The sequence below is a fragment of the Macadamia integrifolia genome, chromosome 13 (genome assembly GCF_013358625.1).
Source record: "Macadamia integrifolia cultivar HAES 741 chromosome 13, SCU_Mint_v3, whole genome shotgun sequence".
Taxonomy (NCBI): Eukaryota; Viridiplantae; Streptophyta; class Magnoliopsida; order Proteales; family Proteaceae; genus Macadamia; species Macadamia integrifolia.
Genome location: NC_056569.1, coordinates 24,614,001 through 24,632,164, shown reverse-complemented (window position 1 = coordinate 24,632,164; position 18,164 = coordinate 24,614,001). Strand labels below are relative to the sequence as shown.

At 36.5% G+C, this 18,164-nt stretch overlaps 1 long non-coding RNA gene across 1 annotated transcript; it reads left to right on the top strand.

The window, feature by feature from the left end:
• The first annotated feature begins 4,770 nt into the window (after nt 1–4,770).
• Nucleotides 4,771–5,881, top strand: LOC122058925. The gene is made up of 3 exons (XR_006133981.1): nt 4,771–4,862; nt 4,969–5,143; nt 5,236–5,881. It is a non-coding gene; the product is annotated as an uncharacterized LOC122058925 (long non-coding RNA).
• The last annotated feature ends 12,283 nt before the right edge of the window (nt 5,882–18,164 follow it).

The following is an 18,164-nucleotide window of genomic DNA, read 5'->3' as shown; positions in this document are numbered from 1 at the left end:
GGGTTTCTTTTTTATCGACGTCGGGTCAAAACCGTCTGCTCCATTTTAAACCCTCTTCTCTCTTCTTAGTCTTTGTTCAGCAAATCCCTCTCCACCATCTCCCTCTTCTTCCTTCCTCCTCTCCCTTCTTCTCTCTTTTTGGTCTCTATTTAGAGAAACCCTTTCCACCGTCTCCCTCTTCTTTATTCCTCCTCTCCCTTCTTCTCTCTTCTTCCTCCCCTCTCTTTGTCTCTGTTCAACGGTGAAAAAAAATCTGAAGTCGTCTCTGTTCAACCAATCTCTCTCTCTGATACAAAAAAAAAAAGATTTAGAAAAAAATGTTCAATCAAGCTCTCTCTGAAATACCTAACCTAGCTCTTTCTGAAGAAAAAAAATGTTCAGAAACTCACTCAATACCACTTTATGGAATTTTACAGATGTATAGTAGCACAAAACAATTTTACAGATGTATAGTCGCAGAACTAAAATGTACTCATTACCAAATCTGCGACCAGGAATTTCCAGAAACAAAGTGCCAACAACAAGACAAAACTGTATTCCACATAATAACCCTAAATCATCGCTGAAATTCATATTTTTTTGTCCTATCATTAAGCCATTTCAATAAATCCCAATGAGTAAGAAGATCGGAGGGAGAAACCCCATAAAGAAAGAAGAGAGAGGAAGAAGAAAGAAGAGGGAGAAAGAGGAGGGTTTTGCTGCAGACTCTCAACAGCTGAATAGAGACAAAGAGAGAGGATTTAGTTTTGACCCAAAATCCATATCTTTCCCGGCGTATACCCATGACACCAAGAACACTATCGTGCTGAGGACAATGATGACAAGCATCGGTGAAGATCTGGGCTCCTTGTCGGTGTTGGTGTTGAAGTCGGATCTGAAGAAGGGAGGGGTACCACCATGAAATTGTTTTAGTCAAAAGGGTACAAATGTCATTTCAACTCCTCACTTAACAATAACTGACGGCATGGGCTCTGAGTCTAATTTGGTGAAAGAGAAGGGGTGCTCCTATAATACTGGCATTCTCCAAGGGGTGGCGCTGTAAATTACCCTTATTTCTTTCAACCTGTGAGATGCTACCTCATTTTTTGGGTTCCTCTGCAAGCATTTGGCCAAGAAATCCAACCCTTCAATATCTGGCATCTCATTACTGCACACAATCTTGAAAATGTTGGAGTTTTAAGTTTCAAAACAACTAGTCTCTTCCTTTGTTCAAGTTCTTTGGTACTAGTATGTGAGCTAAAGTTGACTATACATGTACTTACTTATCAGTACATGTATAGTAGTTAAGGGACACACCCATACATGTATATCATGCAAGGGACACACCTATACATATGGATACATATAAGGGATATACCTATACATATGGATACATACAAGGGATATACCTATACATATGGATATATACAAGGGACACTCTTATATGTACATACACTGACACCTATAGAGAATAGATACACCCTATGTATGAAGGGACACATACTTGTAAATACAGGTACCTATAGACGTACATGTACACCTGTTCACGTACAAGTACGTTTGGGCCTATAAATACCCACTACTTACATGCCAGAAATACATAGCAAATCCAGAGAGTCATGTCTGTCTTGTACACTCATACCAAATACGTTTCTGTATTGTATTGTATTCTATTTCTTCTTCTTTCCTTTCTCTTTTTCAGTTTCTTAGGTATGGAGGCCATCTAGATACTTGTGGTGGAAGTGGAGGCCAATTAGGTACTAGTGGACATGGAGGTCATCTGGGTAGTGCTAGTGATACCGCAATCACCAAAGCCTTGTAGGGTGCGATTATAACCACTCGATGCCCAGGGTAATAGGTTAGCCTTGCCGATAAAGGTGGAATCAACATTTGAAGATTCTACCATGGCCTCTCATTCGATTCTACTCTCGGGTTGAGCATTCCCTCCCCCCTTCTCTAGAAGTATCTTCTTTTTATCTTTCTTGGTTATTTTTCTCAATTGTCTGCCTTTCCAAATGTACTAGCTTGATGACTAAGGGGGGTGGGGAAATCATGATTTTGGAATCGCCACCTAGGATTTGAGTGTCTAGAATCTTATTCGAGAGCTGAATATCGATCGAGGGACCGAGCTCAAATAGGAGATTTAAATCCGACTAAGGGATCGAAACCCCAAATTTGAATTTATATTTGGTATGGTCCAAAGATGTAGAGTCGTATTAGGTTACGAGTCTAAGAAGGTATTAGGCACCCACCTCACTCGAGAATTCTAGTCTTTCTATGTGATGCTTGGATTTCGAATATTCTCCCCTGGCCCCACACCCATCCCAGTGAATTTGAGCAAACCTAACCAATATGCATGCTATGTTTATTAGCACAAATTCATGATGAAAATGGATATCTATCAAATGATAATAGAGGAATCTAACTTATCCACATGAAATGGTCAAAAGCATATCTATACCACCCATATGAAATAATAGAAAGTAAATCTATACCATCCATATGGAATGATAGATATTACATCTATGCCACCCACATGAAATGATAGAAATTGGCTACAAAAAAAATAAGAAATTACATAACAGGATATAATAGGAATGAATTCTAAGCTATCCACCTGAAATGATAGAAACTACATCTATGATGTCCACGTGAAATAATAGAAAATATCTTTAAACTTATGGGAATGCAAACAACATAACAGTTATATCATGTTGTATCACATGATGATGTAAACAACATAACAGTTATATCATGTTGTATCACATGATGATGTAAACAACATAACAGTTGTATCATACTATATCACATGACGATGCAGACAACATAACAACTATACAATGATATATCTCATGTTGATGAGGACAGCGTAACGATTGTACGATGCTATATCTTATGTTGATGTGTACAGTGTGACAACTATACAATGCTATGTTTTATGTTAATGTGGACAAAGTAATGCCTATACAATGTTATACCTTATGATAACAATTGAAATAATGAATTCTATGCAAGCTAGGGTTAAGAAATTACATGTACTTGGATTCCAACTGTAGTTGACGATTCTCTCAGCTCAGCAATGAAGACACCGCTTTCTTGGAGGAAACAAGAGGAAACAACCTTTCAACAGAGATTGGGAACTTTCTGGGCTTCTCTAGGGTTTCTCAAAAAAAAAAAAAAAAAAAATCTACGGGTTCTTAGAATTTATGGGATTTTTCCTGTTTTTTATGATTTTTTTTTTTAAATCACAGTTTCGACAGTATTCTCTGGTGGAATTTGGGAATTTTGATTGGCTTCAAAGGATTTGTGAATAACTTAGTGACTTTTCTGAGATTTCCTAAAAAAAAGCTATTTTTGGAAGAATGTCCTCTGAATTTTTCTCATATTTTTCTTGATTTTATGACCCCTATTTATAAGTATTTCAAAATAAGGGTATCAACACAAATATTATCAGAGATGGAACGAGAGAGAACAATTACGCTTTGATAAAGGCTAACAGGGTGATTCAACAAAGACTTTAATCTATTAACTAAACATTTTGCAATAACCTTATAAGTAACAGAAAAAAGACTAATTGGTCTAAACTTATTTATCTCTTCAGCTTTCTTTGTTTATGGATAAGAATCACAATAGTTTTATTAAATTCTCTAAACATTTGCATTAAAAAAAAAAAAAAAAAAAAAAAAAAAAAACTCTGAACATAAATTCCCTAGAAAAGAGTTGCAATTGCAAATTGAATGATCGGACTCAACAATAGACCAATGAGATAAAAACTTACTGGGGAGGCCCGGGGCATATGGACCCCAATCTGAAACATAGCCATTTTGAATTTTCACCTTCCTATATGGGAGCACACAATGCAATATTCTATTACTATTAATCAAAAGGTACGTATATCTTAGGCTTAGGCCAGTCATCAGAGCCCATAGAAGACTCGAGCATTATAGAGCTTCAAGGCCCATTGAATATTTTGACTCTTAATGAGGACCTTTCCTCTAGGGCCCAAACTTCTTCTAATACTGCTATGAAACATAGGGTGGGCTCTAGCAATTTGACTATGGGTAGTACTAAATCTCTTAATGGGCTGGATTTCCCAAAATCAGAAATAGAATTTGGGCCCCCCTCAAACACCCCTGGTACCTTACCACATGGGTTGAACATTAATACTTCTCCTTTTCGGGCCTCAACTGGGATTATGGAGCACTTAGTTGAAAACCCAAGCTTATCTACTGTTCCAGATGAGAGTCCTACTTACCCTCAAGACCTCAACCCTAAGAGATTTTCACCTATTTGTTCTGAAAGAGGATTGCAGAATGTTTGTGAGAGTCCATCCCGAACCGCGGCTGATTATGGAGATGAGAATTCTGAGAGTTTACCACTGGCAAAGGCCTCAAAGATTATTTTGATGGCTACTGAGATAAATTCCTTTCATGCAGACACAACTTCTTCTGTAGTGATTAAGGAATTACCATGAACACGCAGATCTCTGCCTGCTATGCTATTAAAAAAACCAAAAAGAGAGATCCATAGTCCTATGCTACATCAATTCAAGAGACTACACATATCTAATGTGTTAGGGGAGATACCTGTGAATAGATCAGTCATTCTGGGATGACATTCTCGCCAACTTACTAAGGGTCTTGCTCGAAGGAAACATCTTAATTTCTCTTGGAATTCGGTTTCCTCTTTTGAAAGGGTGTGGGCAGCTGCCCTTCCACAACCCCCCAAGGGCCCATGAGTCTTCTTTGCTAGAACTGTCAGGGATGTGGTCGACCCCTGACAGTTCAATACTTGAGCAAACTATGCTCAAGTGTTCGACCAGCTGTGATTTTCTTAATTGAAACAAAACAGCAATAGGGATACATGTGAAATCTCCAACGATGGTTAGGCTTTACAAACTTACTTTGTTAATCTTTTGGGCTTATCTGGTGGTTTAGCTTTATTTTGGGATAATTGTGTGTCACTAACCATTTTATCTTCCTCTTGCAGATTGGTGGATGTTACTATCAATGCCTCTTTTATTGTTTCCTCTTTACGTTTGACCTTTATCTATGGTTATCTGAAAACAAAACTTTGGCCTGCACTTTGGCGGGAATTAATTCAACTAAGCCACTTTGTATCCACCTCTTGGCTTTGTTTAGGGGATTTTAATGAAATTCTATCTGTGAGTGGGAGGACGTAGCAAGAGTTTGTCCTAGATCTCAGAGTTTCTTTCTGCCATAAATGACTGTAATCTAATAGAGCTTCCATTTTCAGGTCCTAGATTCTCATGGTCCAATAAACGTCAAGGAAATAATCTCATCATGGCCAACATCGATAAGGTGTTCGGTAATGCTGCTTTTCTTCGGGATCAAGGCCTCACAGCTGTATATCAGCATGCCATGGTGGCTTCTAACTACACTCCAATTTCGGTGAGATTTCTATCCTACTCTAAACCCAAGCATAAGTAGTTTTATTTTGAATAAAAATGGGTGAGGGATTCAGAATTAAGCCAAGCTTGTCCCAAGCTTGGAATGCCTCTTTTTTTGGATCGGCTTCTTACCAATTATTTCAAAAGCTTAAAACTTATGGGTTTAAACTTCGGGTTTGGAGTTCACATACTTTTAAGGATGGGCAGAAGGAATTGGAATGCTTAACTCAAGAGCTTGAGAAAATCCAGCAACATCCCCAACGTATATCCCTCCAAAATGAGGAAACCAACTCTAAGGTCAACTTGGGGTTATCCTGAATCAAGAGGAGCATCATTGGGCCCAAAGATCTTGGGTCTAATGGCTGAAAGAGGGAGATAGGAATACTGGCTTTTTTCACCTATCTGTAGTGAGGCGTTGGCAGTTTAATAACATTTCTAGATTTCGGAATTGTAATGGAGATTGGATATCAACAAACTCAGGAATGTCTCAACTTGTTATTTCCCATTTCCCCAATTTGTTTACATCATCAAATCCTAATAACATTTATGATTTTATTGATTGCATTCATACTAGAATATCAGATTCTCAAAACCAGAATTTATGTCATCCTTTTTCTTCTAATGCAATTAAAAGAGGAGTCTTTCAAATTGGGGCTTTTAAGGTTCCAGGAATTGATGGATTAGCTAGAAAAAAATTTCAATTACATTGGAATGTTATTGGTATGGATGTAGTTAATGCGGTGCAATGGGTTTTCAATTTTGGACATATGTTGTGTAGCTTTAATAGAGCTGTTATTGTTTTGATTCCCAAAAATAACCACCCCAATGAGATGAATCACTGTAGGCCTATCAGCCTATGCACTATTATATACAAGATTATAGCTAAATGTCTTGTCAATAGGCTTAAGCCCATTTTGAATTCTTTAATAAGCCCTTTCCAAAGTGCTTTTATCCCTTCACGGGCCAAGTTTGATAATATATGTGGCCCATGAAGTTCTTCATAAAATGAAGGGTTCTAAAAATAAGGATGGGTCTATGGCACTTCAACTTGATCTTAGTAAAGCATATGATAAGGTAGAGTGGCATTTTCTTAGGCTTGTTATAATCAAATTTGGGTTTCATTCTAAATGGGTAAATTGGGTTATGTGTGTGTCCACAGTCTCCTTCTATATAAAGCTTAATGGAGTCCTTCTCCTAGTTAGCAAATTTAGATTCGGGAATTATTTGGATGGAGAATTATTCGGAATAATTCGACTGGTTAATTTAAGGGTCCGGTCAAAAAAGAGGTCAAAAAGCGGACAGAATAAAAATCGGATTCAGAATTGGATTTGAAAATTATTCGATTACAAAAATAAAAGTCGGGAAAAAAATTTGAACGTTTTTTTTTTTATATATAATTTATTGTATCTTTTTTATTTATCAAATAATTAACTTGATATGTACACCTAGAAAGACCAAATTACTATAGTTCAAATATACAACACAATAAAAAATTAGGAAAAAACTTGTCATTGAGGGATGGAAACAATAGTTACAGTAATCCAATTTCTAAATAATACTATCTGAGAGTTGAGTCTCGCTCTCAGTAAAACTAGCACTTGCACCAAATAGCAAGTCTTCAACGATGCTATCATCCACATCATCAAATAATCTCTCTAGCTCTTTATCAACGTCCTTAATGCTCTGATCAAAATCATTGACACTAATATTGTCAAGATTAATGGGAAACATGTTTTTTTGTTCAAGTTCACCCCTCTTTTCCATCATCAACGAATTCATTTTGACCTAGACTAAATCATCTAACATCGCTGTTGACAATCTATTCCTCTTTTTTGTTTGTGTTGCATCTTAGGCACTCCAATTTCTCTCACAAGACGAAGAACTACATGGCTGGCTCAATATTCGAATGGCATACTTCTGTAAAATAGGAATAGCATCACCTTGCATATGCCACCAAACCCTTGTCATTGGTAAAAGAAAAAAAAAAATATATATATATATATATATAAATATACAATTTTAAATGACAAGTAATTTTTATATAAGAAAGAATAAACTAAAATTTAAAAAAAAAAAGTAATTATTACACTTACGAGGATGACTAGTTTCCACTAGCGTCTTGGCACTGGGAGTAAAAATAGTGCTAGACTTTATGTGGTATACTGCCAATTGTCTATAAGATTCTCTCTTCTAATCTTGTGGAACCAATATCTCACCAATGAAACCTGTTGCTTCTTTCAATTGAGGAATTTTTTTGAATCTTTCACTCAAAAAATAAGTAAGGTTGAAAACAGCAACTGAATAGTGAATGGTACCTAAAATGTTTTCATCCTTTCTCTTATCAAAGATATCCAAAATTTGGTTATATCGATGACCAACCTCATAAAGTTTTTCCAATACCTCTTTGGCTCTTTCCATTGCTTCATACAAATATCCTAATGTAGCCCCATCACCATCAACCAAACGAAGAACTCAAATGATTGGTTCCATAAATCTGAAAATCTCTTTTGAATCATTTCAAAATGACTCCCTTTGAATAGTGTACACTACTCTATCTGCTTCCACAGATCTAGAATTTCTTAGACTCCTTCACTCAGCTTATGCAACTAGGAGTTTAAGATTCTCTTCCACTTCAACAATTGACTGAAGCATTAAAAAGTTTGAAGCAAATCTAGTTTTGCAAGGATATTTTAGATCCTTGTTTGTGAAACTCCTCATTAATTGTAAGACAATTATTGACTTGTACAAGTAGTCAATAATTCTTTTCGCCTCATCAAAAATTTCGAGTCTTAAACAACCAACGATACTTTCCAATAAGCATATCAAGTGCAATGGAATAATTGGATGCATTGTCTGAAATTATCTGAACCACTAAATTTTGGCCAACAATTTGAATCTCTCTATCAAGAATATCAAATATATAAGGACCAGTCAATCTAGCATGAGAACACTCCTTTGACCTCAAAAAGAGAGCATCACCCGATAAATAAGCAATCACGTTAAGAAAAGACCACTTCTCCAAATCAGTCCATGAATCAGACATAATTGTGCAACTAGTTTGTTTCCAAGAAGATTTTACTTCTTCAGCATATTTTTCAAGGTCCTTTCTTGCTTCAGGGATTATTCTTCCACGAAGGGTTCCATAACTTGGAATAGAAGCAATAGGACCATAACGGGCTGTGCACTTCACAAACTTGATGAAAGCATCCGATTGAACAACATTGAAAGAAATGTTATTTTTAATAAAGAAGTCACGCAAACATTTCTCCCAAGCTGGTTTGTTCATCTTAGGGATCATTTCCTCCATTGTGGACTACCTTTGACTAGTTATAGTTAAAGGAGTTAAAGGAGAGGAACCAACTATACTCTCACCACTGGTACAACTCTTACGCTTTTTACTACTTGATTCAAAATTAATAGCAAGAAGAGCTTCTGCTTGGACATCATCAGATACTTTCTCACAAGGGGCAACATCATGACCACTAACCTTAGCTAAATGATACTTGAGGCGAGTGACCCCTCCATAAACTTGTTTTTCACAAAATTTGCATTTGAAGTGTAAATTATCAAGTGGCTCAACATGTTGCCAAAACTTATCCTTTTGTCTTCTCATTTTTCCTAGTTGTTGAAAGTTGAAAAAAAAAAAAAAAAAAAAAAAAAAAACCAACAACAACAACAACATAAAAATCATTTCATATGAACAAACAAATAACTCATATTAATAATTACATTACATAAGCAAATAGCCTTTGGATAATTAAAAAATCAAGTTTTCAAGTCCCACCAACATGCATAGCCTTTACAATAGCATTGGTCATTTACACCTTATGATCATTTTCTGAATCAAGTAAGAAGACATTACCATAGTTTCATTAGCATGCTGCATGCATAAGACTATATAGAAAAGAAAAGCTTGACATTGTAAGCAATCAACTCTTAAAACTCTTATCAACTAATAGTTTTGTTGACATCCATAACAGATCCTTTGGTATTAAATCTTATTAGTATAATATTTCTTAAAATTCAAGCCACAATCTATCACTTTTAAACATTAGTCAAACAATAATGATTAAACCCACTCCAGCAAAAATAGTTATCAGGACAAATCATGGGAGAAGAATTCTCCACTCATTGAAATAAATCTAGAACTTTAACAAGGTACCCATATATTAGAAGAGGGAGATTGCATTTAGAATATTCTGTTCCATTATTCTAATCATGATTTGGTGGTTCTATACTATAAACGTTTATAATCTGTCTGATTAATTAGTAATGTCTAAAACCTAGGCAGTGTTCCAAAAATGTAGATCTCATAACCCATTGTCAAACCAGCACAATTTTCATTCTTCCCTCTAGTTACAGGGGTGCTTATATTTGTTGGGTTTAAAGTACATTAACTTGTCCTCAATTCAACGCTTCTACTGGGGTAGGCTTGCCATGGCATTATCAGTTTTTAGAGATGTTACTTGTTTCATTAAGTAGGCTTGTGAGGTGAGCCTTCCCCATATATCTCCATACCTTTACATAAAACAAGTTGAAACACTGGCCACAAAACAAGTTGGATTTGAACTTTTGATCTGTGTTGATGACCTTTTCCGATTCTACTTTTACTCCAGAAGATGGTTCCCTTCCTGGATTCTTTGAACTTTCATTTTCATTATAGAAGGTTTTCCTGAGCAATCTAACCTTCTGTTTCTTTCAGGGATAATCTAATTTTCAGATCTTGGGATGCAAACCAGGACGGTTTCAGAACAGTCGTGAGTTCGCACAAATTTCATTCGATTAGAAAAAAAAAATCCAAATCTATGAAATAAAACAAAAAAAAAAAAAAAAAAAAAGGGATTTTGAGATGAGAGTTTGATTTCTGACCTTAATGCAGGAAACCTTATCTCGTGATTCTCGTCTCACAAGAATGAGATGAAAACAAAGAAATGTAGAGCCATAGAGGTTGATGTAGCCCAGATGATCCTGGAGATCATAGAACCGTATGGCGGTGGAGATTGAGAGACGAACATTGATAGATTCTACTTTCTAATGCAAAGGATTTGGATCGGAATGGTGCCGTAGTTCAGAACTTCAGAGTTTAGATGAGTGGTAGCTATAGCTAGGGGTGTCAACCGGTTGGGCCGGTTTGGTTTCTTTCGGGCTTAATCAGGCTTGAAGACTTTCAAATGCTACACCGTGTCCACCCATTTAACTAATCGGGCTTAGTTATTGAGGGCATGATACGCTTTATATTCAGTCGGTCTGCCTCGGGCTATAATCGGGCCACCTTAATCAGGCTTTAGTCAGGCCTTAACCGGGCTACAGACATGTTTAATGTTAAATGGGCTTTAATCGGTTTTTAAACGGGCCCTCTTTAAAATGTGCTCTTATATTCCGGCCCACTCATGCAAGCAAAAAAAAATGACAATAAATCAATAAATGACACCAAATATAACCATTATTTAAAATGTGAACATGTTTTTACTTTTTAATTTGGGGGGTAAAATAGGTATTTTACAATCATTAAAGGGTCGGGCTAGGCTGGTGCACAATAGGCCGGTCTAGGTCGGGTGTTAAACGGTCTGTCTCGGTCGAGCGCCCGATGGTCCAAGTAGCAAAACCAAGATCGACCGTTTATAAATGGGTCGGGCTCAAGCCCGACACGTTTAATAAACGGTCCGGGCCGGGCCGGTTTATAAACTGTCGGTCCCGATCGATTTAGTCGGTTCAGGCCACGAATTGACACCCCTAGTTTTAGCCATAGCCACAAGAGTCCAAGATAAAATCAAAACCAGAAGATAACAGCCATGTGAAATTCACCTTTGGGTCTCCGATTAGAGCAAATTTTGGCAGAATTGCAGAAAGGATGTGGATCAAAAGTCGGAACGATGTCGTAGTTCAGATTTCAAAACTTCAGAGTTTGAGTGAGGTAGCCATAGCCCATAGCTGCAAGAGTCCAAGTCTCCAAGATAAAATCAAAACAAGAAGATGAGTGAAACCCTACTTGGAAGTTCGGTTTTGCTTTTTTTTTTTTTTTTTTTTTTTTTTTTAAGTGGGTTAATGTTGATCGAATAATTCGGTTTAATCCGGTTCATCACGCTTTATTCGCATTTTATATTCAATTTAGAAAAAACCACTAATTTTATCGATTTTTATTTTTTATTCGGATTCGGTCAAAATTTTTCATTTAATTAGGAAAAATTTGATTCATCCAGATAATTCACGAATTATTCAGCCGAATTGCTAACTAGGGCTTCTTAATTCAATTACCCCTCAAAGGGGGCTTTGACAAGGCTACCCCCTTAGTCCATATCTCTTCATCATTTGTCAAGAAGCTTTCTCTTCTTATTTCTTAAGAGTTGAGCATCTTAGAATAATTTCTGGAGTGAAAATATGTAGAAATGGACCTTCTATTTCCCACCTCCTATTTGCTGATGATTGTTTAATTTTCTTAAAGGCTGGGAAAGAGGAAGGGCAAACTATTATTCAACTCATTGGAAATTATTGTTTGGTTTCTAGTCAAAATCTTAATATGAATAAATCAAACATTTTGGTTCAACCCATGTACCCCTATCTCCATTTAGAATGAAACTTCTCTAGCTACAGGTTTTCAACTTGTTTTTGATTTGGGAAAATACTTGGGTTTACCAACCAGCTTTGGGTGATCTAAAAGACTATGTTTTCTTATATTATTGAAAGGTTCAATCTAAGCTATCAGGGTGGAAAGGGAACCTCCTTAGTGCTGATGGTAAGGAAATTTTGATTAAATCTGTAGTTCCTCCCATCCCACTTATACAATGTCAATGTTCATTCTACCCACTGGGTTATGCAAAGACTTGAACAAAGTGATTTAAACAATTCTGGTGGAAGGATAATACTGGGAAAGGGGTTTTTTGGGTTAGATGGGAGAAGCTCTGTCAAAGTAACAAGGTGGGGGTCTTGGTTTCTGTGATTTTGACTACTTTAATCATGTTCTTCTTGCACGACAATGCTGGAGACTTTTAAATAACGGTGATGCTTTATGGGTCAAGATACTAAAAGGGAAGTATTTCCCTAACTCAACTTTTCTTGAAGCCAACTTTAAGAGCTACTATTCTTGGGGCAAGAGAAATTTGTTGGCTAGTAGAGAAATCTTGATCAAGAGACTTAGGAGGAAAATAGGTAATGGTGCTACAACTTGCATTTTAACTGATCAGTGTGTTCCCTCATTACCTGGAGGGACTATTTCTAGTATTTCTTCTCATCCATCTATAAACAAAGTGGCTGATCTTATTCTTCCTTCATCCAAACAATGGAATGTTCCTTTAATACGATCCTTATTTTCTCCTATGGAGACTTTGGCTATTACTGAAATTCCCCTTTGCATCAATGATAAAGAGGACAATTGGTATTGGGGCTTTACTAGGTTTGGTTTGTTTACAGTTAAATCTGCTTATTATTGCTCTCTTTCTCCAGCTGGTCCTTCTACTTCTTGTTGGATTTATGGGCTAAATTAATTATTCGGGTTGATTAAATGGGTGAGAGTCAAATTGCATGAACCGGTTCGGTCCACTCTCAAGCTTAGGGATATGCTGGCTCAACCCATTGTGGTTTAGGGTTTTGAGTGCAGGACAGTATTATAAATACTAGGTTTTGGGTCCCTACAGCCATTATTCACTCTTCCCCACTTTACCACTAAAGTGAGAGAATCAAGGAGGTTTAAGGGGCTGTAGAAGATCCATAGCCAAGCCAAGAGAGCGAAAGTGGGAGTGACCAACATCAATCATCTTTAGCATACTAGGTGAAAGGTACAAATCGATCCTCCATAATTTTATTAGATTCGTGTTCTTGTTTTTCCTGTGTGGTTTCCTCAATAGGGTTTCAAACTCAAACCCATAGGGAGTTCTAACAAGTGGTATCAGAGCAGACCACATGGGATAAGAATCGATTGAATTTTTCTTGTACATGAAGATTTTGATTATTACTTAAAACCTGATTTGATTAAAAATCATGAAAATCATAAAAATCGTAATTTTACCATCATTTAAAAATTCTGTATGGGAAAACTTTCTTCACGAAAGTTGTAGATCACGAGAAGACGGTCACGGCGGTATACCGCAAGTCACCGGAAACCTCCGGACGCGCCGGCACGTGCCGTCGGAAACCGGCTGCCGGAGGAGAGAGAAAAAAAAAATTCCAAAAAAAACTGATTCGGATGTCATTGCTCTCTCTCGGTAGAGGAAGAGGGTTTAGTTATAGGTTTTTTGTTTTTGTGGGTGATGATAGACCCAAACTTCGGTCTATCACACTTTTAAGTTATTATTTTCTTATAAAATGGAAATGGGCCACTTCTTAAAACGTAATGGGCTGTCCTTTAAAGTTTTAGAAAACAAAAGAAATGGCCCACTCTTTAAAATAAATAATGGGCTCAGCCCATGGATGTTTAGTTATTCAATAAAAGTTTTGTTTTACTGTTTTAAGTCTAATGGGTTAAAGGTCCACTGTTTGATCCTTAAAAAAAAAAATAAATAAATAAAATAAAATAAAATAAAAGGGTGAAAGAAAGGTTATCGGCTCCCACAGGGATTTGTTGGAGTCGGAGTCAAACTTCTACTACCAAACTCGATTTTAAGATGTTAAATAATGGGTTGAACTCATGATTGTTTGATATTAAGTTTAAAGCCCATGTAAATTAAATAATGGGCTGAACCCATGATTGTTTGACACTAGACCTAAAGCCCATGTCTTGCTTAAATGAGTTAAGTTGGGTAGGAGTTTTAAATCAAATCAAAATACATTTAATGATCTAAGTTTTAATGATATGTTTATTTAAAATTGTATGTTGTATTTATTTTTAATCATTGAAACAAGAGAGTATAAATCAATGCTTTGAAAAATGTATATGTTATTGGTTACCATGAAATTGGGAAAGGTTTTTAAATTGAAATATGTTAATCTGGAAAAGGGTGTAAGCTTCCGCTCATTCTTAGTTGCAAAGTAATTTTGCTTTAGGAAACCATGAAATGATGAGGTGGAATCCACCAAAGTGGTACATCTTATTATTTCATGATTTTCCACAGGGAAACAATGTAGGTGACATTTGCCCAAAGGTGATGTCACCAAAGTTAAGAAAATGACAGTAACCTAGAGGTTCCTAAGCCCAAAGGTGAGGGGATTTCAAAAATTATTGTTCTTTTCACAGTAAATATGAATTTACAAGAGGACCAGTGCATTCTTAGCCCAAATGATAGGAATGTAGTTGCGGTTGTAACTCTTGTATAGTTATTGTTGTCCTAGTGACATATTTATATGTATGTTTTGAACATAAAGATATATATCTCCAATGGGAAAGATATGATAGAACTGAGTGAAACCCACCAAAGTGGTACATTCAATTCGATTGTATCTTCCCCAACAGTAAAGATGATACTTTCCCAAAGGTTATGTCATCAAGGTTTGAGAATAATTATCCACATTTCAGAAAGGGACATTAAATTTGGAGTTCTTTTGCCCAAAGGTGATTGAATTCCGAAGTTAGTGTTGTTTCACAGTTAAAAGAAGAATATAAGAGCATCAGCTAATTCCTGTCCCAAAGGATAGGGATACATTTTTAGTTGTAACTCTTATTTAAAATATATTGATAGTATTACATGCTTTTATATTATGATTTATATTTTGATATTTGGCATGTATTGTGTTCTTGTTACTGCTGTAGTAAGATGGTCATTCCCTCAAGTTATGTGTCTTCCATCCCAATGCTCACCGGTAACAACTATCAAAAGTGGGTGGAAGAATTAGAATTGCATTTAGGTCTTCTTGACTTAGACTTGGCACTTAGGGAGCCTAAACCTGAGCCTCTCACAGACTCGAGCAGAAGTGCTGAAAGGACCAAGTTTAAGAAATGGACTGAAGCAAACAGAAAGTGCATACTGGTTTTAAAAAAGGCAGTTCCTGAAATTATACGTGGGAACATAGAGATCAAAGACACTACAAAAGAATTCCTGGATGCTATTAAAGGTAGATTTCAACACAACAAGAAAGCTGAGAAAACCACATTGATGACCAGGCTAATGAATACAAGGTATGATGGATGTGGGAGTGTTAGAGAATACATTTTGGGTGTAGCTACTGATGCTGGTAAACTTAAGGATCTTGGAATACAGATCGATGAAGAATATATTGTACATATTGCACTGAATACCCTCCCTAGTCAGTATAAGGTTATCCAATCTACCTACATTGCACTGAAGGACGATTGGACCCTAAATGAGATAATTTCCATTTGCACTCAAGAGGAAGAAAAATTGAAACAAACTAGGTTTGAGAGTGCACATGCAACTTTCCACAAGGGATCTTCTGGTGGACCAAGCAGAAGGAACAAAAATTTTTCCAACAGAGGAAGCGCCAAGCCATATGACAGGAATAATAGCTCTCAAGAACTTGACACATCTCAAAAGGCTCAGGATGAAGAGAATACCAACAACGTAGAGTGTTTCTGGTGCCATAAGAAAGGACATGTGAAGAAAGACTGTTTTATTTTCAAGAAATGGTTAGAGAAGAGGAAGAATTCTGGGGCTGATAAGCAGGATGATACCAAGAAAGGGTGAGGTAGAATGATCACCAGTAATTGAGAGCAAGTAAAATTTGGTCCCATCAAGTAGTTAGGATTTCTTTACATACAGTTATTTGAAATGCTTGATTAGTGGGAGCTTTGATTTTGTTTAGTATTTGTTTATGTTTTGAACCTTAGCCCGTATGTTTTGGGGCACAGTTTGATGAATTATGGTTAAGTTTTAGCATTTACATTATGCACAGTTATTTATTGAAATATTTGGTTTATGATTTCATTTAAGAATGTTTTTATAGGCAGTAATTGTCTTGGTTATAGGTAATATTTTGCCACAGTTCAAAAGGTAATGTTTGCCACATTTTAAGACAGTATTTGTCACAGTTCATAGGCAATATTTGCCACAGTTTATAGGCGAAAGGCCACAGTTAGATATTAACCACAGATCAAAGGCGATTTGCCACAGTGAAGGTTAATATCACAGTTAAGGACCTACATGGAATGACAACAGTGTAATTTGAGGATATGTCAATATTTCTGTGATGGTATCCCACATAGATTCGTGTTAAGAAACTTACTTATGTTTGTAATAACAGAAAGTTGTATGCCGTATATTGAGGTGTATCTTCTGCTGTTATTCGATGTGAGTGGTTTTTCAACTGAATCACAGTAAAAGTGGTTAATGTAATAAGATTCTATGGCCACACCAATTTAAAAGACATCCTTATAATTAATGTAGCCCAAGTGGGAGATTGTTGGATTTATGGGCTAAATTAATTATTCGGGTTGATTAAATGGATGAGAGTCAAATTGCATGAACCGGTTCGATCCACTCTCAAGCTTAGGGATATGCTGGCTCAACCCATTGTGGTTTAGGGTTTTGAGTGCAGGACAGTATTATAAATACTAGGTTTTGGGTCCCTACAGCCATTATTCACTCTTCCCCACTTTACCACTAAAGTGAGAGAATCAAGGAGGTTTAAGGGGCTGTAGAAGATCCATAGCCAAGCCAAGAGAGCGAAAGTGGGAGTGACCAACATCAATCATCTTCAGCATACTAGGTGAAAGGTACAAATCGATCCTCCATAATTTTATTAGATTCGTGTTCTTGTTTTTCCTGTGTGGTTTCCTCAATAGGGTTTCAAACTCAAACCCATAGGGAGTTCTAACACTTCTACCCCTAACCCTTTTTGGAGTGTTTTATGGAAGTTGTCTTTAATCCCAAAAATTAAATTGTTCATTTGGAGGTGTTGTGTGAACTTAATAGCAGTTAGACAACAATTGTTTAAAAGAAAATTGTTGTCTCATGCTTTGTGTCCTATTTGTGCAAATGCTGAGAATTCTATTATTCATGCATTATTTCAATGCTCATTTGCCTCTACTGTTTGGCTTGCTTCTACGCTGCGTTTTAACACTGCTGATTTCAATGGTAGAGATATTAAGGATTGGCTTGATTTCCTCTTTGTAAGATATAAAGATGTTCTTTGTCTAATGGATTTTCACATTACTTGGTCCTCTACAATTTGGCAGATTTGGAAGGTTAGAAACAATGTGGTACGTATTCCACCATGGGGATCCCAACCTTCATAGTACAATGACTTGCATTGCTGCTTCTATTGTAGAGGGGAACATTTGTCTAGCATTTCAGAGTTCAAATATGGGTGTTCTACTATTGATAATTTGCCTTTTTAAACTCGGGAGGTTATTCATTTTGTTATATCCACAGATGGTGCTTGGCGATCTACAACTCATAAGGGAGGCTATGGTGTTGTGATTAAAGGCCATGAGGGCAGGTTTATTATAGCCAAAAGCGAGATTGGGACTAGCGCTTTTGCTGCATCTATGGAAGTTGAGGCTTTACTGGATGGAATTCTTCTTGCATGTGTGTTACATCTTCCTGCATTAGTTGTTTTAAGTGACTGTCAATCTATCATCAGGGGGACCTGTAATATCTCCTCCCTTGATTGGGCAGCGAGAGTAATAGTTGAGGACATCATGTCTTTGTTGTCTTTCTTTAGTTTTGTTGATTTTCGTTTGTTTCCCCAATCAAACAATTGGGAAGCTCATAAGGTTGCATCTTTGTTAGGAATTTCCTAAGTTTGGTGGCTCAATCCACCAATCGGCCTTGTCAATTACTGTAATCCTAGAAGGACTTTGTCCTCCTTGATTTTCTCTAATAAATACTGTTTTCTTGAAAAAAGAAATAAATAAATAATATTCAGAGGATTGATTTGATGAAAAAAA